Consider the following 24347-nt stretch of genomic DNA (forward strand, 5'->3'; position numbering starts at 1 on the left):
CGTGCCGGAGCCTCGCGGGGCCGCGCGGCAAACTGACCGGAAGACACGTGGCGGCGGCGACGCCGGCAGCAGCTGTGCATCCTGACTGGCCGCGCTGAGGAGATGCCGTTTCCCTTCTCTCTGCTTCAACAAGTGAGTTCGCATTTCCGCTGTTGATGTGTCCTAAAAGCCAACATTTTCAGTGTGTTTTCGGTGTGGGAAATGATCATCCCACAATTGGCACGGCGAGGATTGTTTCACAGGCGAGGCATTTCCTTTGAAGCTGAATTGCCACGTGTACAGTTCTGTGGTTGAAGACAACACATTGCCTGGCTGCTCCGGGAGCAGAAGAGGAGCAAAGTGACGAGCTTCTTCGGGAACCGGAGCGCCAGTCTCAGCTCCCGGCGAGGCGGCGAGGCGGCCAGCTGCCGTGGGCGAGCACCTGCCGTGGGCGAGCACCGGGTAGAGGACGCGGCCCCCGGCCCGCCTCCCGCGCTCAGCAGGCTCTGCGCGTGCGCGGGGGCCCTGGGGCGGGGCGTCACTCCAGCACGTGGTCCTCCCCTCCTCCACCGCTCACCAAAAGGGCTTCCTGCTCTGACCACCGACAGCGAAACTCTTCAGAGCAGAAGGGTGGAAAATAACTTTTTTTTTTTTTTTTTTTTTTAACGGAAGGCAAGTGGAATCCAAATCCTGGGGCGGGGGGTTGGGGGGAATGTGGCCATGCTCCTTGTTTTAGTCCCCATAGGAGATGTTCCCGCTCCTCACATACATTCTTGATGGCTCTTCCTTTCGTCAGTCTTCCAGGCCTCAGAATGTTCTCCTGGGGACGTCAGTTGGTTTAGGCATTGAGCTTAAAAGTACAGACACAGTTATCAGCGCAAGAAATGTAGTTGGGGTATAGAAGCCGCAAAATCAACTTATGGTGTGGTGCTTTGGTTATCATACCCCTAAAAATGAAGGCGTAAACTCAGGACATTGGAGAATTTTTTACTCAAAATGGATGAATGGGTGGATGGATAGATGGTTGAGTAGGTGGATGGGTGGATAGATGGATGAAGTAAAAAAAGTGAGAATGGCAGGCTCCATGGCCCCTGGAAGCCCCTGTCCAGTGAGTAGAACAGAAAAACTACCAGTCTTCCTGTCTTCTGTGTCTTGTAGGAAAACCCACCTCCTCCTTGGCCTGGCCCTGACTGACTGATGCATAAATAACAGGCAGGACTTGGAGCACTCTCACCCATCCCTATCTGACCTACACCTAGGTCTCTGCCTTTGCTGATGCAAAAACGCGCTGTTTTCCAGAAAGAAAGATAGAAATAGGAAAAGACCAAGGGCTGAGAACCAAGACACAGGCCTATTCAGTTTCAAGGCCAAAATCAACCGGCTACCACTGCCCTATTATTATGTTAGAAGTGATTCAGCAGAATAGAAAAAAAATAATTCTGTGTTTCCTGATCCTACAACATGTCTTTCTGTCCTAGCAGAAACGGGAACCTTGGCATTGGAACAGTGCATCGGGCAGAGCTCCTTCCCAGCTGTTGGGCAGCTTCTTGGCTCACTTCACAGCCCCAGGCACCTTCTGACTCCAAGCACCCCAGCCTCTTAGTGGGTGGGAGCTGGGCTGGGGTCTGGGACCTGCTCCCAGGCCCCTCACCCAAGATCAGTGGTATTGGGGTGTTAGCCAGCAAGACCGCAGATGGAAGCGGTACACTGAAGACAGTCTACTCTGCCCTTCCTAGCTCACCAAGAAGTTCCACAGGGGCCAGACTGGCTCCTCTTCCAGATGCCCTCTAGCAAATGATCCTTTGCTGGCACACACCTTGAAGAACACGCTTGCTGGCTCTGAGTTGGCAGGTGGGATGGGCATGAGTCCTGTCTCAGCGGCCAACTCTTCCTTTTTCCACTGTTTCTTTTTCCTTCCTCCTCTTTTCAATAGTTCTCCAACTTTATTCTCTGTCTTAATGCTCTGGTCCTAAACCCTTCACTTTTTCCAGCTTTGGCAAGTCTCTTGGCTCCTCAGGGGTGGGAAAGTTTTCCCTGCTCATCTGCTCTGCCCGCCCTCTCCACACCCCAGCAGGTTACAGACCTGCTGAGATCCAACTTCTTCCTTCTGGAAGCACTTGGCCAGATACTAACTTCTAGCCCTGGTACTTCCCTTTAAAGAGCGGGTACTTATTTTCTTCCTTAGATCCCCAGAGTAGAGATCCTGCTCCTCACACTTTCTGGGCTGCATGGAAAACCCAGAACTAAAAACAGAACAATCTTCCCATCCATACCCTCTGCCCCATCCATGCCACAGGAGCCACTAGCCACATGTGGCTCTGTATATTTACATTTAGTTATTAAAATGACACAAAGCTTAAAATTCAGTATTTCAATCACATTAGCCACTTTCTGGTAGCTGCAGTCAGTGGCTACTACATGAGACCATACAGAAAAACATTTCTATCATCACAGAACTTTTTCCTGGACTTTTTCCAGAACTTTTTCCACACTGGGTTTGGGTCCCAGGGCTGAGAAATGCCCTGGCACATGGGGCTGGCAGGCACATTCCTAACCATTCCAATCTGAACCCACATTCCCATGGTAAAGAGGAGACTTTAACGCTAAATGTGAGTCAGAGAACTACCCCCAAGTCTCCAGACATGAATCTCATATTGAAATTTGAAGCAGTCAGCCCTCCTGCTCTCACCACTGTCCACTCACCAGCACCATCCAGGGACCCCGTCCCCAGCATGCGCTGCGCCAGATACATGAGGACTCAGTGAAGGAGGAGACAAACCAGGCTGTGGTGTTGCCACAAAGGGGAGCTAGCTAGTCTTGTCTTCTAGGACAATAACTCAAAGCAAGACACATGCTCTGAGAAGTCTTCCAGCCAATGCGGAAAGACTGTCTCTGCTTCCTAACCCACTCAACTAGTCAGGAAAAACAACCCCCAAGCTGTTTGCACTTGCACTTTTAGGGGCCCTCTGCCCTCCATGCACACTCCCACTCAGGTAAGACCTGAGTCCCTGTGCACACAACACAAGAGACACAAGAAGTACGACTGCCCGTGTCCTTTCAGCACCAAGCGTCCAGATGGTAAGGCAAGACCAGCCTACAAGGCAAAAGATAGATGTGCTATGGCCGTCTTTCTATCCACTCCCCTTCTTAGAGTCCAGGAGGGGCCAGCTGTCTGCAAATGTGGGAACCTACCGAGTGAAGGTGATAGTCCTGGCCCTTACTTTCAGATTCTTCCCTGGAAGGGTTTATGAGCAGCAGGACTTTCTACCCAGTTGTCCTCTTGCCCTGAGATCTCATCCTCACCTTCTTGCTTGCAGGCACCTCTGCCTCACTTTGTCCTTAAATGTTGCATTTGCTGTCTTTCTGCTAAGACTTTGTCTCTTCATTCCATTCATGTTTGCTGATTGGTTTGCATTCGCTGTTGTCCACGTGTGTTCTCCACCTTGATGCATGGTCTGGGAGCCTTGGCTCCACACATGGCATTACTGCCTCCCTTACCCTCTGGTCCCACCACTGAGTCAGCTGATGGGAGACCTCAGCAGGAGATGGGAAAGTCAGAGGAGGAAGAGTGAGGGGTGTTTGTAGCCATTTCCTTCCTACCCTCCTTCCCAGGCTTGCTGAGATTCTAGTAGGCCCTCATCTTTCTCAGTTTCTCTTTCATATTTGTCATGGCCACCAGGCTCTAGCCACACTGTCCTCTCCCTTTATCTTGTCTGGCGCAGAGGCAGGCATGACTCCTGTTGCTTTTTTCTGGGTACTTCATCATCCCTTATTGGTTCTCAGCCTTGCCCATACCTATGTAGATAACCTTTTCTTTAAACTCTCTCCTTTTAACTCATCTGCATGGACCCTCTGTGTTTTGCCAGGACCCAGAATGATCTAGCACCTTTCCCCATTTGGAGTGGGTTCTGATTACCTACTGCTGCATAACAAGCCACCTCACACATAGTGGCGTAACATAACAGTAACAGAAGTCTGTGTTACTTCTCAGAGTTCTGGCTCTTGACTCAGCCTAGCTAGGTGGTTCTCATTTCAGGTCTCTCATGAGGCTGTGGCCAATGGTAGCAGAGGCTGAGCCGTCTCCAAAGGCTTTCTCTCTTGCATGGTCCAGCTATCAGTTTGCACCTCGGCTGGGGTGCCTACCGAAGGCCTTCCCACTTGGCCTTGGCTTTCTCATAGCATAGTAGCTGGGTTCCAAAGGCAAGAGACTAAGAAAGAGCCCTATAGAAACTGAATTAGGTTATGACCTGGTATTAAAAGTCACATGGCATGACTTCTATTGCCTTATATTTATTAGGAGCTAGTCACTAAGGCAAGTCCATATTCAAGATAGGAATAGTGTTAAAGAAATTGTGGACATGTTTTAAAATCAGCACAGATGGTACATTCCAATCTGATACCTTCTCCTCCTACTGCCACTTTGATCCATGTCCTCCACACCCTCTTGGGTCCCCAAGGCAGAAATGAGAGTGTCTCTCCAGACTCTTCTCTTCTCACCCTAGACCCATTGAGCACCAGGCCTATTGATCTGCCTCCCAAATTTCCCTTAAATGCCTCAGCTCACATCCATCCCTTGGCCACTCCTGCAGTTGGGCCTCCATCGTGTCCATCAGTTCCTTTGGGTCACTGCTAACCTCCCTTCTCTCTCCTAGAGGTCCTTGGGCCACCATTGGAATGCACCTAAGACCATCCCCTGACCCTCCACTAAAGAAAAGGAAGGACTAGAGAGGGGAAGGCCTTTGTCCAAAGTCACACAGTTAACCAGAGGCAGGGGCAGGCTGGAGTTTAGTCCTGCTGCCCATGAGGGATGGGCACCTTCTGTGCTTGAGGGTAAATCTTTGGATGTTCTTGGAAGGCATTCTCCCACCAGAGGCCTGGGATAGTCTCTCTACCTCTTTGCTTCAGGCCTAAAATGTGGTCTCTGTTTGCAAAGAAATGGCTGCTGGAGGAATAAATAAATGGCTAGTTTTATTATTTTCTTTATTCCGATGTACCAATTTACCATTTAGATAGGCATTTCCAGATTTCTGGGTGTCATCATCTCATGAAGGAACTATTCTTGCTCTTAAGGAACTTCCATTCTAAAATTAAACAAGACAGACAGAGGAGATAGACACACACAGAGAGACACTATGCTTTTCTTTTTTTGGTAAGGACTGGGGGAAGCGCAGAGAAAGAAGAGAAAATAGAAGAGGAGAGAGAAAGATCAGCACTGTTTGGTGGATGGAAATAGCATGAGAGACAGCATAGAACTTGATGGGATCTGGCCCCCAGAAGAAGGGATTTCGAAGCTGCACAACTATTTATTTATTTTTGCATATGGAATCAGCCATTTTATGCAACTGATAAAATCAAGGACAATTAGACCAAATTGAGCTTTAATTTTGGATTGAAAGTGTGATTCTTCCACAGAGAACTCCCTCCCACAACATCTGAAATTACTAACTAGCTGCGGAAGGCACCCGGAGCCATCAGCCCAGAGAAGTGTGAGCTTATTGCCTGTCAAAAATGTAGACGCTGATAAGATCCGGTGCTCCTGCAGGGGCATTAGAAAGTCTAGACAAGATGCAGATTAAGGTCGCACCTCAGGGAGCATTATTGAAAACATTTACTTGTTTACAGTTCATTCAACTTTGGAACTGAGGAAGAAAAAGTGACCCCAGAACCCCTGAAGTACCTGGGCTGCTAGTTTGGGGTGAGGAGGAATTGGGGTGGAGGAGGTGTTGGTAGGATGCATTCAGTCTCATTCTTCAGGGGCACCTGGGTGGCTCAGTAGTTGACTGTCTGTCTTTGGCTTGGGCTGTGATCCCAGAATCCTGGGATCGAGTCTCACAATCAGGCTTCCCTTGGGGACCCTGCTTCTCTCTCTGCCTATGTCTCTGCCTCTCTTTGTTTCTCTCATGAATAAGTTTTTAAAAATCTTTTTTAAAGAATTTCATTCTTTAAAATGTGCTGAGCCTCCCCTAAACTTAAAAAAAAAAAAATTCCATCACCTTTTTTCTCTTTTCTAACTCTTCTTTTCATTGCCAACCTATGTAACATCCATGTTAAAAATTTAGATTCTTTGAGGCCAGAGAGATGTGGAATGGGACCCCTCCTGACCTTACCATCTCAGCGTGACCTGGACAGGTGAGTTCTCTCTGAGCCCTGGGACTCACCTCTGCTAAGTGCCAGTATAGTGACGGCATCTACTGTGCAGGGTGTTGACAGGATTAATGAGATGACATGTGTAAGGCATTAGTACCATGCCTGGCACCACATCAGAGTTCAGAAAATGCTTAGCATCATTATTATATCTATTACTGTCATCATAGAGCCTGTCATGCTTCTAGGCCACTTTCTCCTGGTGCCTGCTAACCATTGCTGACTACTTTCCCTCCTCTTTTGGCTGGTCTTCCCTTTGGAAGTTTTCATCCTTGTTGGGAAGCCGGGATGCCAGGCCAGGATGGGTGTTCTCAACTGTGAGGAGTGTGGCACTCCACACATGTCCCTGTTTGGGCCCCCCTGGCCAGACAGAGATGAGAACAAAGCTTTTCCCAGGTATAGTAAGACTGGGTCCTGCTAAGGTCAGGGAAGGGTTGGACAGGGTTCACCACTGGCCTTCTTCCCCTAGGCAATGCACTCTGAACTCGTTGGTCAGGAAGTGCTAATGGTTGAATGTAAAGCTTGCCACTTCCTGGAAGGTTTCAAGAAGATGAAGGACTGTGTAATGAGAGGCTCCCCAGCTGAGGACACATGGCCAGGCCTTCAGAACCTTCCCTCTATGCTCTAGGGTGGTGCCTGGCCCAATATCACACAAGCCTTCTATCCTTTTGAGCTATGTTGGACTCTCTTACTCCCTCAGTTGACCTGGATTTCTCTTTCCTTCAGGGGAGAGAGAAGCAGAGACTGAGCAGGCTTTTGCTGAGGACAGGAGCCTTGTGGTGGAATGAGACTGGACGGAGGAGCAAAAGGAAGATGCAGTGAAGGAATCGCTGTCACCTGGTCATGAAGTTCCTGGCAGAATCATTCACTGGAGCAACACTACCAGGCACAGTTCCTGCCCCAGGGGCCCCTGAGGGCTGGAAGAGAGGGATTACCAGTAATATGGGAGGTAAGACAGGGCATGCTGGAAACCCACAGGAGGTGTCATGAGGGCTTTCAGAAGGAAAGGTCTGGATGAGGATGTCACAGGGAACTGAGCAGGAGTTAGGGGTTAGCCAGGTTACAGAGAATTAGGAGAGTCTGTCATGAGGTTGTGTGTGTGTGAGTGTGCGCGCGTGTATACTGCAGTACTACAATCTGTTTAGGGTGGCTGAGGGTGCAAATGTGATGGGAGGAATGACAGGAGGTGGAGAGGTGGGCCCTAAAGGTCGAAGTTATGGAATTGGGATTTTCTCAAGTAGGTGATTGGAAGCTCCTGAAGACACTGAGACAGGTGAATGCCAAGTAGGACTGCATTGTCTTCCATCAGCCCACACTGCCTTTGTCCCAGCAACACCTGCTGGGTGCTGGGGTCTCAGATGGCCGAGCCCCCAGCTGCTCCGTCTGTGCTCTGGTAAATTGAGACCTGAGGCAACACCGTTTTTTTGCTGCCTTTGCTTAGCAATTGAAGCAAAACAAACTAGTCTCCCATGACTTCATAGGCCCTTGAAAATGTATTTTTTTTTTTATCAAAGTACCACATGTATATACTAAATAGTCAAAGAGGCTACAAAGCATAAATAGACAACAGCTGTCATGGACCCATTTGTCTCCCCGCTAATTCTCATTCTTCAAAGACCATGTCTTCTGGTATTTATCTCCATATCTGCAAGCAGCATACGTGGAATGCTTTTTTCCAGTTTTAGATTGATTGTGGAAGACGATGCCATCTCTCCCATATATGTATATATATACACCATTGCCTCCTCTCCATTTTCTCAATATAGTTACATCACTGCTGTTGGCTAAATCAGTGGCTGGTTTAATGTTTTCAGCAGAGCTGAGCCACCTGATACACTAGAACATTTTTTTCAGTTTGCTTTTTGTCTTTCCTGGTGTTAGTAATTGTCAGTTTGCTTTGTTTTTAAATGACACTATCGCTGACTCATTCCCAAACTGCAACGGAGCCCAAAATTCCCTTTCATACCTTTGGGTACAGCAAACCTTCTATAGTATCCCGCCTCCCCCCTTTTTTTCTGAGCCATTCCTCCTGGACCCTCCCTCTCCTGTTCCAGGTGGGGTGATGCAGCTTTCCAGGCAGCTGCCCAGGTTGAGGCAGGTGGAGGGGAGGGGAGCTTCTTTTCATTCTCAGTCTGGAAAGTCCATTTGCTTTCGAGGCCCTTTTGGGAACCATTTGGGGACCCTGCTTCCTCAAGAAGAAGAAGCTATACAAAATTTAAAACAAAACTAGAACAAATTTTTATTTTCCTTTTACTTGCACTGGAAACTACTGTTAGCCACATGCATGCCTTGGCTTTCTGAGGTTGCAAAACTGAATCTCCTTTTTGATTTTAAATCTATTAAAGCCTCTATTTTGCCAGTCTGATTTATACAATGGCATATAAGAAATGCAGCTGTTATTACTTCCAGGTGCACGCACAGTAATTTAACTAAATGCTATCTAAGCCTTTCTAAGTAAAAAGGCCTCCTGGGCGAGTTTTAATGAATAGATAAAGCTAATTTGTAATTAGTACATTTAGTTGTTAATATGCAAATGAGGCCTGCTGTTATCTGTAATTAGCACCAAACTCTTGATTGCTAAGGATGCTTCTAAAATACTTAGGAAAGTCTGTAATCGTCACTGAAGTCTCCCAACTACCTAAGGCTCTCCCAGACCTAATGTCCAGCCCAGATCTCCCTTACACCTGCACTCCCTTCCCAGGGGTTCAGCTGCCTGCTGAACTTCTCTCTGTTCTAGAAGCACCCTGAACCTGTCTAAACCTGACCTAATCAAGTTCTGTTCTCTCCTTACACCCGCAGCCCCTTCTAAGAAATCACTCCTCTGGTGCACTCCTCCTCTTCCTTCTTCTCCAGGAGGACCTCCTATCAGAGAATACACCACCTTGCAGAGTGAGTCACCCGGGCCAGAAACACAGGCTTCCTCCTGAACTCCTTCCTCTCCCCCTCCCTCTGCATCTCATCCATTTCCAAGGTTGCTGCTTCTTATTCCACCCACTGTCACTCCCCTAGGTCAGGCCACACCCCCTCTTCCCACAGCCTCCTCTCCTTCCTCAGCATTCCCGTTTTATTGCCCACGTGGCAGTCAGCATGATTTTTCCAAACTGCCTCCTCACTTTACATCTTCCAGGTCTTGGTTTTGACATGACATCCTCAGGGAAGAAAGACATCCAAGATCCCCAATCCCTGGGTCTGACATAAGCGACCCTCAGCCCACTCCCATAGCACCTCATACCATCTCAGGTGGCATAGAGGCACCCAACGTGGTATTGTTGTTCATCTGTCTGCTTTATTCCTTAAAAGAGGGATATATGTCACTACCCTCATCAACTGACACACAGTAAACCATCAAATACTTGTCAGACAAATGACTCTGTTGGTCTTCTCAGATTGTTTTAGAAAGTTCTCCATCAATTTTTGCTATTTGATTAATCTCTGCAAATTGACTCCTACCCAAAGCATGCAAGGGAAAATTTTGTCTTAACCTTGATCAATTGGTAGTGAGTACTGATTTAGAAAGGCTGAGTGAACTTTTGTGTCTTCTCTGACTGCCACTCCCCAGGTAAACACACAGTTCACTCTGGGAGGGCTGGGATCTCCCCATCTCTGGGCTGTGACACCTTGGACCAGTGGGCTCTGCTGTTGGACCTGGGGGGCTTCAGTGGTGCGGGCAGGGGGCCGCCCGATGAAGTCCAAGGACAGCCAGCTCTGCCACATTGTGTATGATTCCAGCCTCCATCACCCACATCTGCAGCCACCCAAATGCAGATTAAGTCCTTTGATGGCAGGCTCTAAAAAACAGGAGGAAGATTTTCTCTCTGGTTGGAACATTTGAAATAACATCTTTTCAAGTGCGTTGAAGATCAGAATATAAATAAGTTGGGGGTGTGGTAGAAAGGAGTAGTGGAAGGAGGGGCTGGGCTATTCTGAAAGGGGTGGTCTATTCTGCAGCTTGGTCTATTCTGAAAGGGGTGGTGGTGAAGCTTGCTTTCTTTTCTCTGCAAAATGACAAAATCACTGTGGGGACATTTACAGGCAGAATCTTTTTGACATTTTTAAATCTCTGAAATCATCAAAAAGAAAACATTCTACCACGTGCATTGGCACGGGAAATGCTTTTTGTCGTGGGGTTGTCTAAAAGACACTAATGGAGCTTGGTTAGCTTCGTCAAGATGGCTCTCTGAATTTTTGGATCTCTGAAACATTACTTATAGTCTCCTGAGCAGCATTTATGCCACGTGGAAGGTGGGGCAGAGAGTCCTAAGTTCTCACAAGTCACTGCAGATGCGGCCAGCATGCCAGGTTCACATCTCCCTTCTTGGAATGGAGGGGCAGGGACAGCAATGAAAATATTTGAGGTGTGGGACTCTGTCTGACTACCCTTCACTGACTCAAATCGGCCTGCAAGTTAGCTGATGGAGGCCAGTCCTGCACCCCAGCTCATGCCTAACAACCTAGGAAAATGAAGGAGCTTCAGCTTTTCATTCAGGACTAGGAATGGAGCCCAGAAATCCCTGGAGGGTCATTGAGCCTTTGGCTCCCTCACTCCCCCATGTCCCTTGTCGGTGGTGACTTATTGGACAATGTTCATAAACAAGCACTTGGCTTGGAAAGCAAAGAAACCATAATCCTGATGTCCCAGTGAGGGGCAAGCAGCTTTCACTTTCAGTTACTTGGCCACCTGTAAATAAATCACCTACTTTTCCCAGTTTCCACCTGACATTCCATCATGGCCATCAGTCCAACCTCAACAATTGCTGGCCCAGTTCATTGTCCTTTAGGATCCAGTGTGATGCAAAATCCAGCAACCCACTAGCACTTAATGACAACTCCGAGCAAAGATGCACTGACCACAGGGACACCTTTTGTGTTACTGAATCTATTCCTTTCATGGAAGAGCGAAGCTGAGGGAGAAAAGGGGCTCGGGCCTTGCATGTCCAGGCTCAGAGGATGAGCCTAGGTGGACGGTGCAGCTAGAGCCTCAAACAGACTCTTCAACACAGCATGACTCCAGACTGTGCCCTTCTAGGAAGCCCGGGACATACTATGGGCTGGCTCTGAGGCAACATGTTAGCCATAACCTTCATGTCTAAGAGGGGCTAAGTAGCATAACCCCACATGAACATAGGCTGGTCACTCCTTTTGGATATGGGAGGCAGGGTCAGCTCTGTGTCCAGGGTTCCTCTTTTATAATTTTTACAGATGCTCACAGAAAGGTGTGATAACTTGCTAGGTGCCAAGAACAAGGGAGTCACCTGGCCTGAACATAATTCATGGCAGTAAGCACATCCAAGGGACTGTCCTGCCCAGATCCGCACAGGTGTGCTCAAATACTCAACTCCAACCTTATCCAAAAAACTGCTTTCAGTTCTTAAACTGCTTCTGGATTGTTAAACCCTCTGAGCATTAATTAGGCAGAAGCTCTGGACCTCTTTTTTTTTTAATATTTTATTTATTTATTCATGAGAGACACAGAGAGGCAGAGACATAGGCAGAGGGAGAAGCAGGCGCCCTGTGGAGAGTCCAATGTGGGACTCAATCCCAGGACCTCAGGATCATGACCTGAACCAAAGGCGGACACTCAACTGCTATATCACCCAGGTATCCCAAAGCTCTGGACCTTTCCAGAAAAAATACACATATACACAAATTTTGCCTATAATTTTTCCCTAAACAAGGCCATGGCCATTGGAGCTCAGTTATAGCCTCCAGGTTAATACTGGTTTAGGAGCAGGAGTTGCCCAAAAAAAAAAAAAAAAAAAATCCCTCCAAAAGGAAGAATCTTAACTGTAGTAGTGTGTGAAATATTGAGTTCTCTTTGAACACAATATAAATTATTTTTCCCCAAACTCAAATTATTTACAACTTCTCAGGAATGTCTCTGTCAATAAAGCAAGCTACACCTGTGGCATGAAGGAAAATGCCTCTGAATGTTTCCATGAAGGCTGGAAGGTTTTCCCTAGAATGCACATCAACTGCAGTCCTGATTCCCTCAAGAGATTGTCTGTGTTGTGATGTGTCACTGACATTTTTCTCAGGCAACTTGGCTGCTGCTTATTTTTTATTATGTTTTAAAGACTTTATTTATTTGAGAGAAGGCACAAATGGGGAAGGAGGGGCAGAGGGAGGGAGAGAGAGAAGCAGACTCCTGGCTGAGCCAAAGGCAGACACAACCCACTGAGCCACCCAGGCGCCCCTCCTCTGTTTCTAATTTATCTGGACAGCATTTGTCTTATGGTGTGAACGGTGACAATGTTATTAATGAATTTTGGTGCAGATTCACCCACCCTGGTGTGATTTATTGCTGACTGATTTATTGAGCTGTGATTTGGTGTGGCTGAAGCATACAAGTTCCAGGGAGTCGACTCCTTGTTTCAATCTATTCGGTTGCCACCTTTGCCTCCCCAACACCCCAGGTGCACTCTCCAGAGTGATCACTAGAACTAGAAATTTTAATAACCACTGTCCAAACCAAATTCTTCTTGGGGATATAGAAGTTCTGGGTTTGGGGGAAACACTTCTCCAGGGGCAGCTATAATGGAGCGAGCTGCTTGGCGGGGCATTGGCTGGCTCCAGGAAGAGCTGATAAAGAATAGCCAGGCTCACCCCTTAGGATGTGCAGTTAGTGTTCTGTTCTGGTGTGGAAGGGGCTGAGCACCAGTTCACTCTTGGCTTAGAGGCTCTGCAATCTTTGTGCCGCCTTGCCCAGAGGAGGCAGTTTTTCCAGTCCCACAGAGGCACCATATGGGTGATACAGGCCTAGGAATGACCCCCTACTGGTGAGTGTGATGACAAGTCCAGCTCTGGGGTGGAGAAGGAGGGTCCTAGGAGCGTGTCCCTGTCAGACAGCTGTCTGCGCCTCAGTAAGAACAAATAGGACAGGGCCCAGCTGTCTGTTTGGTACTGGTACTTGGGATGGGGGTTTGCTATAGCATCCAAAGAACTGGCCTCCTAGGCGAAGGCACTACTCCCTGCCAGGAACACCCTAATTAGTGGCAGATGTGAATCAATATTCTTTCAGCATACAAGTTGCTACAAATAATTTTCCAGGGTTTTTACACTAGGCACCTTACCTTCTCCATCTTAGGGTGAGTTCCAGGAGAACGGGGTCTTCTATTTTTTTTAAGGTCCCCTCATGGCACCAAGCCCAGCCCTGAACCTGTAGAATTGTGTGTCTGGGCCCATGCAATCCCAGGTCCACCTCTCTGGGCTCCAGTCCACTCCCCCACACAGTAAGGATAATGATGACTACTTCCCAGAGCTGCTGGGAGTGTTAATCACAGGCTGGATGTGGTGTGTTCATTACAAAGTTCTGCACGGTGTTGGCTCAAGAAGACGGCCCTTCCTCCAGGCAGTTTTCCTAAAGGAACCAAGGACCCTCTCGGCCTCTTTCAAACCTCCACTGCAACGTGTACCCCTCATACCTCACTCTTCCTCGAGCTTGGCATCACTTATCACACGTCTGCACAATGCATGCCTGCTGTCCACACTCCCCCCTGCCCCCCACCATCCCTGGCCTCATACACATCCCCCTGGAAGCTCGGAGGGCCAGGCTGACAGCTCAGAGGGACACATGCTAGAGCCTCCAGCACCCTATGAGGATTGGTGCCTGGGTTGCAGGATAAATATTCAAGTTCTAGCAAGAAAAGACGTGCAGATACACACCACCAGTGAGGTTTCCAACTTGAAGTCTTCCTCTGCAACAAAACTGTGTTTTTCTATCAGCAGCAGCCTTAGCCAGCCATGTGAATAATTTTAAACAGCCTGAGAAATTACCATTGATTTCAAAGCATTGATTTTCTGCACCACAGTAACACATTAAATCTCTTTTCTAAAAAAGACAAAAGAGAACTAAAAGAATAAACTTTCAGTCCAAAGGGTGGGGGTAAGGGGTCCTTACACAACAAAATTAATTTAGTGAGTTGACTATTTTTATACTAGATGACCCATGAAGGACATTCTGCTCCCATCCAGAAGATTTTGTTATCTAAGAAGGGAAAGCTCAGTTGTGCCTCCAATAAGAGGAAGGCCCATGAACCCCTGGCTGCCAGAGAGGATGACTGAGTGATGAAGACTGCAGGGCCACCACCACCGCCCAAGACCCTGGCCCCTGGAGGGTGGCGGGACGGGAGAGCTGAGGGCACGCGCCCTCACTTGGTTTGCACCCACACTTGGTTGTCCTGCAGGCAGATGCTGTGTCTCCTGATCTGAGTCCTGTGAGTCGGGTCAGCTCTGGGTTTCACTTGTTTTGTTACTGACACTACAGAGGAGTGTTGGTTTTCAACTCAGAAGAAATCTCCTCTGGCATATGTGTGATGATTTAAGTGGATAACCACCATTCATAATTTTTTCCAAGCCAACCTTGTTTCTGTGACCTTTAGTAATCTTGTTATACTCAGTAGAAAATGCTCAGAGCTAAAACAGTACAGTTATAACTCTGTCTTTCCACTGGGGGAAAAAAATTCCAGTGTCCTTTACCTTGCCATCCCCCAACTGCCCCTCGCCAAAAAAAAAAAAAAAAAAAAAAAAAAAGACCCTGAAACTTCTATACTTGGTTTCAAACTCCAAGCAGATTTTATTTATTTATTTATTTTTAGAATGCATCAGTTAAATCTGTTCATCTTTTTTGAGTTGAGGGACTGGAAGAAATCACACATCGTTTCTGATGTGATATACCCATGGGCGGTTTTGCATCCTACCCAAAGATAGCTCAACTTCATTTTAAGATGTTTTGCCTTCTATGGCAATCAAAATCAAACTTTTCTAAGTAGACATGTGCTTGTAGGTTACGCAACTCTGAGCACCCATCAGCGGTGCGTGTGGTCTTTGCTTCACCTTGAATAAACTTCCAAGCCCTGGAGGTGTGTGTGTGCACCTGTGCTCCCCATGGGCATCTGGGTGCCTCTTGTCACTCAAGCTCCAGATGAAAACAGGGCAAAGGGCAGCCACCTCTGGGCTACCTATGGGCTTTGTCAAAGGTTAGATTGCCTGCCTATCTGGAGGCAATCGTTTTTCCTCCCCGTCTTTATCTTCACAGGGAATAACACCAAGAGAGCTGAGAATCAGAAAGACAACCAGCGGTGCTAAAGTCACCTAGCATTTCTGGGTCTCACTTTACTTACCTCTAAAATGGGACCAGATGCCCCAGAAGAGGACTTCCAGCTCAAACCCAGTCTCATGCTTTTCTTCTCTGGGAGGATCCCAGGAAGGTGATCGGGACCCAGGAAGTAGCTCCCCTCTTCCAAACTTAACTCCAGCTAGCCAGCCTCATGCTTGTCATCACTCTTTGCCTGCTTCTTGCCCCAGGGCAGTGCCATCCCTTCTGTATACCACCTGGCCTCCTCCTAGCCCTGCACCCCACAAGCACCCTTTCCACTGGATCCCATCAACAAGAAATCTGGGAAAATATATTTGTAACCAAGACAAGCTCCAGATGAATCTTCATCACTGTCCCTGGGCAACTTGATTGTGTCTATTTATCATACATTCCCTAGAAGTCCTATCCGTTTCCTCAAACTTTGCTTATTCTTTCTCCTAAATTAAACTGTATCTTCCTTTAACTGTAATACTTTTTTTTTTGCAACCCTTTTAAAGGAGGCCATTGCATTCATTCAATTAAATTATTCAGGACCCACTATTTGTTAGGCTGAAGAAATGCTTGCTGTGCAAGTGAATGAATAAATGTACCTTGTCAGGTGCTATCTGAGATTTAGGAACAAATAAACCTTTAGGAAGATGGTCTATGTATGGTGGTAGAAAGGATTAAATACACCCCAAAATAGCTGGAATACTAGCAGTGCCACTACTCTTGTTATAGCAACGCTGCTTATAAATAACTAGCTGAATACTAGTTGGGAAACAATCTCTTCCCTAATCACCACCTGCAAATTCCTCCTCCCAGCTATCCTGCCTCTCCCGTGATATCCCCAGACCTCCCTATAACCTAACAACCAGATAGAGTTAACACCTGGCTTGGCAGGGAACATTCAGTATGCTGCTCCAGAGCTGTTCTGATTGGTCAGCACCAGTGCCTACAGTTGGTTAACATTTTGACTATAACTAATGAATATGAATAAACCTCAGGTAGGTGCCAAAAGGAAATGCTAACAGTGATTAAAGAAGGGAGATCTTGGGAGACTTGGTTCCATTCCCAGCTATAGCAGTGGGTACCAGCCTTAACCCTGGCCAATGAGAGGGCATTATATTTCCTGGCCACAGTGATTGGTTCAGTAAGGGGCAAATGATCATCAGATGCAGTGAAATGTAATGAAACTTTTGCTGGGGTTCTTAGTAGACAGTTGTTCTTTATGATGGATGTGAATTGAGATGTGATTCCTAAAGGATCAGGAGCTACCACAGGAAGCCCAATGATACTTGAAGTTAAGAGTTGCAAGGCTCCTGGATGAAACCAATCCTGAAGTCATCATTCCTGCCTTCTGGACTATGTAGTTATCTAGAGTAGGTGAGTTTGTTTTCCTGTCATGATATAACAAAATAGTCCTGATACTGGCATGAGGCAGCAAAGAAAATACAAGTGTGGAGAGATGGAAAGCAGCGCCCTGCCCTTCTCAGTGTAGCTGGACTCTCCACTCTGGTCTTTCAATCTGGCCTTCTCACTTTCCCATTCAGCCAGGCCATCATCTAACTTTCCTTGATTTCTTACCCAGCGTGGAGTTAAATCCCTCATCTTTTCAACTTTCTTCTTTCACTTGGCCAATCTGCAATCCTCAGCCATCAGAACAAAGTTCCCGGCACTTTTCACATCATGGCAAGCACAGAAAATGACAAATCTTTGGAGGCCACCCTGGGGTAAGCTAAAGCTTTAAAGGTGTCTATATGGTCTTGGGGGGAAAAGGTCCATTCGATTTTCTTTAGATTATAAAATTGTGGTAAGGAAAAGTAAGATACAAAGTTTTAGGGAAGACACAACTTCATATGAAACTTCAAAATAAAATCATTTCAAAATGTTAAATGAGGAACCTGACCTAGCTTCCATGAACATGCCTTTTTAATATCAGATTTAATGTTTTAAATGATGTCCTAAAATCCTGATTAAACTTTTTAATGATAATGTCTTCGGCTTCTTGGTAGTCAATATCAGTGAGAAACCTTGCCCGTGTTGGGAATGAAAAAAATTAAAGCCATTTTTTGGCAACCTTTCAAAAACGTCAACTGTTGAAATTATATTTAAAGAATTCAGTAACATGCTCTGTTTTTCACTTCTACATACAAATTCATTGTGATTTCTTGCTGACGTTACTTGTGATAAAGCAAATGGGCTTCCATTCCAAGACAATTATTTTTACATAAATTATTTCTAAATAATGATGAGGCCCTAATGTGCAGGATGCATGTGCATTGTTAAAACAGTCTCCTTATACCTAAAAACGGAGCCACCACAATAGTTTGTCAGTCACAGTGGACAGGAATCTCTGACATACAGGAAGGCCGAGACAGCCCACGCCCTAAATGCCTGCCCTCACCAGTTCCCAGGAACCCCTTCTAAAGAGCCACACCCCAGGCAGTGCACTCAGCTGCCCCACAGCCTCTCTGGGCTGGGCAGCGTCAGGCTCTGAGACCTACCTCACCCAGGCTCCCTGGTGGAGCAGCAGCAGCATGTGTACTTGGGGTTGGCCCTTGAGCTTCCACCTGCAGGAATCCCAAGACGCTCCCTCTCAGGAGCCCAGAGACAAGGCTCAGCTGGAGACAACAGTCGCCCCACCCAGCCAGACCAAGGGCGGAGAGGATCAACACCTCTCCACCAGACCCAGGAGTCCCTGACCACACACAAGGGTATCTTGAAACGGGATGGGAAGCTGGACAGGTCATCGTGACATGAATACATGGCACCACCACTACCCTTTGGGAACAGTCATTCATCTGTTGACAGGCTAAGGCCCAAACCCCACCACCTTCATTTCCTCATATTTTCTCTTGGTTTTCCCCTGACTCCAGCCATCCCTATCATACTTCTGAAGGCTCTCTCTCTATGTATTTTTATCTCAGTCCTTCGCTCTCCATGACTTGCTCCTGAAGCAATGGGAGCTATTTCCTGCCGCCTCTATCAAGACACACCTCTCTCTCGGCTGCTGCAGGCTATACCTTCTCGACTTTATTTTCTTTTCCTTACTTTCTTGAGCTTTATTTGATCTGACATCCTGATGTCTTACTTTACTATTTTTTTCTCCACCCACTAACACGGGGGTTGCTTGACCTCTGTTTACTCCATACTTTCCACTCACATTCCTTTTCCCATCACTGCTGTGTGAGCATATTTAAAATCTTGCTAGTTGTCTGACTCTCCCAAGTTCCATTCTAAAATTTCCACCTTGTCATTGAGCATTTCCATCTGAACCTCCTGACAGCACCTCCAGTTCACCATGCTCAGAGGGCCCAGCCCCAAATCAGCTCTTCCTTCTCATGTTCCTGTTTCTGGGAAGGGCACCACCGTTCCCCCACTGAGTTCAAACCTCTGAAGGTAATCTTGGCTTCTCAGCATATTGTTGAATCTTGATGATTCCCTCTTCTGAATGCCTGTCACATCCCTCTCCTCCATTAGGTATACTTTATCCTATTCTAGGTCCTTTACCTCTCACTGGGATTACAATAGCCTCTCCTCTGGCCTATCATCTTGTTTTCTTTCTTCTGTCACCTTAGACAAACTCTCATAAAGAACGCCCATGTTTAAAAGCTTCCAATAGCTCCTTACTGTTAACCAAACTGAGCCTAACTTCTTAGCTGGACATTCATATCCCTTCATAATCTGTCCCCAGACTATCTGTGCCACCCTATCCATTTCTAGATTTAGAAATATTTATTAGACTTCTATACGTTGTGCCAGACTGACCTAGGCACAGAAATACACCAATGAATGAAATCGAATTCAGTTCACATTCTAGAACTTATATTCAAGGGCAGAGAGTCAGACACCAGGAAAACACATAAACATGTTAGTAAGTGCTTATGGAAATATAAATTAGGGTAAGAGGGCAGGTGGTGATGGGGGCCGTAGCACTTTAGATGGGATGGTCAGCCAGGCCTTTTTGATGAGGTGGCATTTGTCTAGAGACTAGAATGAAAGGACAGTGAGCCTTATGAATAGCTAGGGGAAGAGCATTTAGGAAAGAAAAGTTCAAAGTCCTTGAAGTGGGAACATGCGTGGCAAGATGAAACTACAAAGGTGCCAGTAGGATGAGCAGAGTGAACAAGGAGTAGGATGAGAGGTGAGTTCAGAAGAGGCGGCTGGGGCCATGTTATGTAGGCCTTGTGGGCTATGGTATGCATTTAGAATTTAATTCTGAATGAGGTGGAAGGCACTGGAAGGTTCTGAGTAGTTGAGTGACATGTTCTAAAGAATATTACAGACAGCTGTGTGCAGAACAGACGGAGGAGGGGATGAAGGAGAATGAATACCAGGATACCAGTTAGGAGGCTATGGCAATAATGTAGGCAAGAGATGGGATGAGAGACGTTGTAGAGGTTGAGAAGTTGTCAAATTCTGGTTACAGTTTGAAGGGGGTGCTGACAGCATTTGCTGATGGATTGGACGTGGAGTGTCAGAGAAGAAAAGAATCAAGGATGATTCTGAAGCAACTGGAAAAGTGCAGTTGCCATTAAGCTCTACAAGAAGGCTGTGGGAAGAGAAGCAAGTCTATGAGGGGAGGAGAGTTCAGTTTAGGGTGTATTAAGTTTGAGGCGACCATTAAACATCTAAGTGAAGATGTCAAGTTTTCAGTTGGATATTTGAGTCTAGAATTCACAAGCAAGATCCAGGGTAAAAGTAAATTTAGAAATTGTTTGTATATAGATGGTATTAGCGTTCAGGGATTAGGAGAGATCTCTTAGAGTTTACACTCTGTCCACATGTGCAAAGAGGCCTATGGACTGAGTCTGGTCACTACAACATGTAGAGGCGGAGGAAGTAGAGGGTTCAGCAAGAGAGACCAGTAGGTAGGAGGAAAGACAACCAAGATACAATAGTGGCTTAGGCCAAGTGCAGCAAGAGTTCAACAAGGAGAGGGCATGCGCGTGTGTATGTGCATGTGTGTGTGTGTGCATGCACGCACATGTGCATGTGAAGGAGGGTGGGGGACTGGTTGGCGTGTAAATAAACAGGAACTACCACAAACTGATCCCTGCTAACTACGGGTAGATGGGGGTTAACTGTATCATTTCCTAAGTTTTGCATATCTTTGAACATTTCTCATTAAAAAGAGTTGAGAGAGAGAGAAAGAGAAAAAACGAAACAAAACAAAATAAAAAACCAGGGAGTGAGAAACTCAAATGCTGAGAGCGCTGATAGGTCAATTAAGAGAGTGGATCTGACCCTGCAGAGGGCACTGGTGGGAGTGACAAGAGGGGTCTCAGTAGAGACAGAGCCTGTTGGCAGAGGGTTCAAGAGAGAACACAAGGAGGGGCCACTGGGTGGCTCAGCCAGTTAAGCATCTGACTCTTGATTTCAGCTTGGGTCATGATCTCAGGGTTGTGAGATCGAGCCCCCACATGGGCTTGGCACTGTGTGTGCAGCTGCTTAAATTCTCTTTCTCTCTCCCTCTGCTCCTCCCTTGCCCCACTCTCAAGCGTCCTCTCCCTCTCTCAAAAAAAGGAGAGGGAAAAAAAATACAAAGATAAGGAGTGAGCAAGTGCAATCACCTCCTTCTAGGAATTTTGCAAGAAAAAGGAACAGAGAGCTAGGTAGCTGGAAGGATAGCAAGGGGCCAGGGGTGCTTGTCTGGCTGGTTAGTTGAAGTCGGAGTGACCACAGCCCCATTTCCTACCACTGTCTTTCACACAAGCTTTAGACAAGCCCCCCAAAGCGCCCTTCCCCACGTTCTCTGCGCCTCCCTACCCATCCACTATGGTCTGGGACACTCCCACCTCCTGCATCATCCCAAAAGTATGTGATGTCTCCAGGCATACAATTTCTACCTACATGTGGAATTTTCAAGAAATTTTCTACAGGAGTGTTTCGGTTGTCGTGTTGCTCAGCTAAGCTCCCCGCAGCCCGCATCTCCAATGTGTATCAGAGCACACGGTGTGTTTATAGTGGAGATCAAAACCACAGTGTTCCCCTGGCAGCTTTCCGAAGGGAGGAGAACTTCTACAGAAAACTATAAAGTTTCTTATTCCTTTAGATCCTGGAAGATAGTATTCGATAGCAGCAACAAGAATAATATCTTTCACTTGCCTTTCCCACTCTAAAAGACACCGCTAGAAGCACCAATTTACGCTAAGAGATCATGGGCTGGTATTTATTTTTAAAACGAACTGAAAGCCTCAGCAGTTACTGGAGGATTTCTCTTTGAAAACATCAGAAATCGGGCGGGAGTAGGTGGGAAGGGAGAAGGAGCTTCCCAGTCGAAGATGTGGCAGGCTCAGTGAAACTGCACCAAAAAATAAGACGTGATGAAGACGCCACTTCTCTCCTGCTTCCCTCAGAGTGTATCACGGCCAGGGCACTTTCTTAAGATTCGTCCTGCTGAGAGGTTTCCTCAGAAGCACTCATTTTCAGGACAAAAGGCAAGAACAGACAAGGCGCTTCTCATCAGGATTAAATACAAGATGCTTCATGGATGGCCTCTGAAGAAATTCTGAAGAAACGAGATGTTATTAGAGCTTCTATTATGACAAGAAGGCCAGAGTGACAAAAAAAAGTCACGCTCACAGATGGCTAAGCTGGGGGAGACAGCAAATGCATCTTGACTGAGTCTCCATAGCAAGTAAAACAGGGCATTTGCACCTCCTGCCCTAGGTACCCTGTGCTATGGGCTGAGGCCCTCATCTGGAGAGGAGGCCGGTGGACACTATCCCGATACAGCGTGAGATCTAGGAGGCTGGCGATGGCAGGAGGGCCCTTGGATCCTGGGAGGAAGGGAGGGTGGGGGTTTCTGGCAGAAGCAGTAGCAGCACCATGAGCAAAAGTTCCTGGGTTCACAGAACACAGAGTTCTGGGAATAGCAGGGAGGCACACAGCTGTATCATGGGGCAGGCTCGATCCAAATCTGGATACAGGCTGAGACCAGCTCACGGCCGGCCTCTGACGTCATGTGCCAGGGAGCTCTTACTGGGGGGCAGTAGCAGGAGCGGATTTGCAGCCTTGAGAGGTCAGTCTGGTGGCAGTGCCCCGAAGGAAAAACACACTGTGCACCACTTCAAAGTTGTGAACATTGCTGACTGTGGGATTTGTTATCAAAGCCAAATTCTGTTTTTCTGTGTTGTATTTGGCTATTGCTTATTTTTGTACCTTAAACAGCTAAGGGTTTCATTCTCTTTGGGGATTTTTCAACATTCAGGCAATTCATCTTTCACCTGTACACCTTATATCTCAAGGGCACAACATAATCAACAACTGCAGAGTATACTATGGTCAACTCTGGCTTCGAAAATGACCTTTGGCTATGGAACCAGGGGCTGCTTCTTCCCAGGGGGGTTTCTTGTCCCTCTCCCCACTTATGAATGAGCTGCCTGGAATTTCACCTGTGCACTGATTCCCAACACTGGTCTATGAAAAAGTTTTCACCAGTTTGGGGTGAAATATAGAAGCAAAGGACCATGTAAAGAGTCATAAAACAAAATTTGTTTTCCGTAAAGACCTGTCCCTTCGAAATTATGTCCTACTTCCTTTTTTGGGTGTTAAGATTCTATTTTATGAAATAATGGCAACCTAATATTTTGTAAAGCCCTTCCATGGCAAAATAGTTGGCAACCCAGCTGCATGCACTTATTTTCTGAAACGTAAAATCCTCTTAGAAGGCCGGAAGTCCCCTGCTCTGAGTGCCCTCCACCACCACCCTGTCACACAGCGGTCACCTGATATCAGAGTCTGGTAGGAGGAGGGACACTTCTGGGTTAACCAAGGCTGACACCAACCTGCCAAAGCATCAGAGTTGACAGTTAACTATGCGACAATCAGAAAAATGTTGGCCCAGTGTGTAATTTAATCACTTATTTCTTCCTAATTATGTCTTTGGAATTTAGCATCTTAATGAGAATATTAAACTTCTTTTCATGGTCTCTGTGTCACTCACATTTAAATATTGTTAAATAAGTGGTTAAACAAGTCCCTAAAAACATATTTACTTTGCTGATCCCAACTTCATGTCCCTGTTTTGGAGAGAGGTGCTTGAAAGCCATTACCTGTTAGCACCAAAAAACAAATAGTTTGGGACCCCTGCCACGAAGCAGCCCCTGTGCTGGGACCGCAACAAAGCCTTCAGGAGTACTGAACAACAGGTTGGGCGTTGGAGTCAGAAAGACCCATGTTTGGGTCTCAGCTCACAACTTACTTGCTGTGTCACCTTGGGTTCATTATCTGAGTCTCTGGTTCCTCGGCTACAAATTTTTTTTTTTAAGATTTTATTTATTTATTCATGAGACACACACATGGAGAGACAGAGAGAGAGAGAGAGAGGCAGAAACCCAGGCAGAGGGAGAAGCAGGCTCCATGTACCGGGAGCCCGACGTGGGATTCGATCCCGGGTCTCCAGGATTGCGCCCTGGGCCAAAGGCAGGCGCTAAACCGCTGTGCCACCCAGGCTTAGAGATGGTACCTGCCTGCAACAGTGTAGTTGTGTTTAGGACAACCCTGGTACCTGGCAAATATTCAGCAATGGTAATACTGCCTTCATCGTGAATATGGGCTATTTACAAAGTATAAGCTTTCATAAGAATCACGTTAGATCTGAAAAGGCTCTTTTTGACCATCTGGCTCAATCTTAGCATTTTTAGAAGGGGATGGAGTGTAGAGAACCAGAATCAAGAAGAGGCAGGGCCTCGACTTGATTTCTGGGGTTAGCCCGAGGTTTTCTCCACAAGATTAGTCTTTGTCACCTGTAAGTATTTGATTCTTGACTCTCAAGGTCTTTTGGTTATAAAGGACTATACACATTGTTCCAAATGGCATCATTTAAAAATGAAAAATGGCAAATTCCATACTACAAAAAATCAGATAGGTCATTACTTCATTACTTTAGAGTATTTACTGCTGAAAAAATTAAATGTATTAAAAATGATGTAACAGAGTATCTACAGGGTACTAAGATGATGAGGTGGACAAATAGAAATACTACAAATATCATTTAGAGATGGGCTTTCTCCCCGCTCCCCTACACTCCAAAAAGAAAAGGTGCAAACTATACTTCCCATGTCACTTCAATTTCTTGGTTTCTGGGGAAGAAAAATAGAGGATGTTCCAAGTCTTTATGTTAATTCTAGAATGCAACAAAACC

At 46.5% G+C, this 24347-nt stretch overlaps 1 long non-coding RNA gene across 2 annotated transcripts; it reads left to right on the forward strand.

Annotated features, from left to right (window-relative positions):
* Window positions 1-15680, forward strand: LOC102154882. 2 transcript variants are annotated; one of them, XR_005368009.1, is made up of 5 exons: window positions 1-132; window positions 6039-6108; window positions 6850-7072; window positions 8923-9012; window positions 15158-15680. It is a non-coding gene; the product is annotated as an uncharacterized LOC102154882 (long non-coding RNA). The 2 variants fall into 2 exon arrangements; XR_005368008.1 differs by lacking the exon at window positions 15158-15680 and adding an exon at window positions 9251-11644.
* Window positions 15681-24347: the final 8667 nt, after the last annotated feature.

This window comes from Canis lupus, chromosome 12, assembly GCF_011100685.1.
Source record: "Canis lupus familiaris isolate Mischka breed German Shepherd chromosome 12, alternate assembly UU_Cfam_GSD_1.0, whole genome shotgun sequence".
In the NCBI taxonomy this organism is placed as follows: Eukaryota; Metazoa; Chordata; class Mammalia; order Carnivora; family Canidae; genus Canis; species Canis lupus.